This window comes from Pteropus vampyrus, unplaced genomic scaffold, assembly GCF_000151845.1.
Source record: "Pteropus vampyrus isolate Shadow unplaced genomic scaffold, Pvam_2.0 Scaffold122, whole genome shotgun sequence".
Taxonomy (NCBI): Eukaryota; Metazoa; Chordata; class Mammalia; order Chiroptera; family Pteropodidae; genus Pteropus; species Pteropus vampyrus.
This window is the reverse complement of record NW_011888903.1, coordinates 2863820-2865952: the sequence shown is the minus strand read 5'-3', so window position 1 is coordinate 2865952 and position 2133 is coordinate 2863820. Positions and strand designations below refer to the sequence as shown.

The 2133-nt window shown below is 36.9% G+C and overlaps 1 protein-coding gene across 1 annotated transcript in view; it reads left to right on the top strand.

Moving 5' to 3' along the window:
• PTPRM (protein tyrosine phosphatase, receptor type M) overlaps positions 1-2133 on the top strand; it is a 737127-nt gene that overhangs the window by 313683 nt on the left and 421311 nt on the right. The gene's annotated exons all lie outside the window — the stretch shown is intronic.

Here is a 2133-nt window from a genome sequence, read left to right as displayed (position 1 = left end):
TTTCACCAGTTCAGTGAGAATCCAGCTGAAAGAATGCATGTCCCCTGAGGAGAGGACCAGAGGAACGTGTCAGTGCCAGGTCTCTGTTGGAAGATGGATGCTGTGGGGGAGATTTCCTGGTTCCTTTCCTCCTTTTCTAAGTGGCCAGATTACTAAGAGTTCTAGATAAGCTAATTATTGTTTGTCACAGACTTTGTTTTGAATTTTTTTTTTCTTTGCTTCTGCTTAGCCATCAAGCTTTGAAGATCTGGTTGTCAAATTACTTTTAGATCAATGTGTTAAAGTACAAAAAATAAATAAAGTTCCCTTTCCTCACTCTTCTAGAGAAAAATCCAAGAGTCAGTCTTTCTCTCCGTATCTTAACTATTTTAAATAATGCTGCAATGAACATGTGGTTTCACATATCCCTTTGAAGTAGTGTATTGGGTTTCTCTGAATAATTACTCAGAAGTGTGATCACTGGGTCCTTCTTTGTCTCTTGTTATAACCTTTGTTTTAAAGTCTATTTGTCTGGTATAAGTATTGCTACCACAGGTTTGTTTTTGTTTTCGTTTTTTTTTTTCCATTTTCACGAAATATCTTTTTCCATCCTTTACTTTCAGTCTCTAAATGTCTTTCGATCTGAAGTGGGTCTCTTGTAGGTAAGATATGTAAGGGTCTTGTTTTCTTATTCATTTATCCACTTTATTGTTTCATTGGAGCATTTAATTTATTTATACTCAAAGTAATTGCTGATAGATATGTAGTTATTGCCATTTTATTATTCATATTTCGACGTGTTTTTTTCTTCTTCATTTTCTTAAAGAAGTCCCTCTAACATTTCTTATAATACTGCTCTGTTGTTGATAAACACCTTTAGATTTTTCTTATTTGAGAAGCTGTTTATCTGTCTTTCGATTCTAAATGATATCTTTGAGGGGTAGAGTAATCTTGGTTGTAGATCCTTGCTTTTCATCACTTTGAATATTTCTTGCCAATCCCTTCTGGCCTGCAAAGTTTCTGTTGAGAAAACAGCCGACAGTCTAATGGGAAGCTCCTTTGTAGGTAACTAATTGCTTTTCTCTTGCTAATTTTAAGATTCTCTCTTCACCATTAACATTTGGCATTTTAATTATGATGTGCTTTGGTGTGGGCCTGTTTGGGCTCATCTTCTTTGGGACTCTCCATGCTTCTTAGGCTTGTATGTCTGTTTCCTTCTTCAGGTTAGGCAAGTTTTCTGTCATGATTTCTTCAAATAGGTTTTCAATTCCTTGTTCTCTCTTTTTTTTCTGATACTTCTATGATGTGAATGTTGGTATGCTTGATACTATCCCAGTAGCCCCTTAAACTATCCTCATTTTTTGGATTCTTTTTTCTTGTTGCTGTTATGATTAGGTGTTTTTTGTACCTTATCCTCTAAATTGCTGATTTGATATTTCTGCTTCTATAATCTACTGTTGATTCCCTCTAATGCATTCTTTATTTCATTTATTGTATTCTTAATTTCTGACTGGTTATTTTTTATGTTTTCTGTCTTCATCTATATGTTTTTTATCTCTTTTTAAAGTTCTCACTAAGTTCATCTACTCTTCCCCTAGTCACTGAGCATCTTTATAACCAGTGTTTTGAACTCTGCATCTAATAGATTGCTGGTCTCCATTTTGTTTAGTTCTTTTTTTTGGAACCTATTCTGTTCTTTCATTTGGGACATGTTTCTTCTTTCATTTGGGACATGTTTCTTTGTCTCTTCATTTTGGCTGTCTTCCTGTGTTAGTTTTTATGTATTAGTCAGGGCTACTTGACTCCCAGTCTTAGTAGAGAAGCTTTATGTAGAGGTGTCCTGTGGGGCCCAGAGGCACAATTTTTCTGGTCACCTGAGCCGGGTGCTCCAGGTGTGTCCTTTGTATGGGTTTTATGTGCCCTTCTATAGTATTTGAGACTTGGTTGCTGTTTACACGTCAATGGAAGGGATTGACCCATGGGCTGATTTGTTCTGAAGACTGGTGACTACAATGGAAGAAGTGTTGTGCACAGGCTGATCCCATGAAGCAAGGTTTGCTTTAGCAGGGCTCTGGTGTCTGCCCAGTCTTCCTTTTGGGTGTACTGTCCTCAGATACAGCCTCGGGGTAGTGTTCAGGCTTGTTTTGAAGCCGA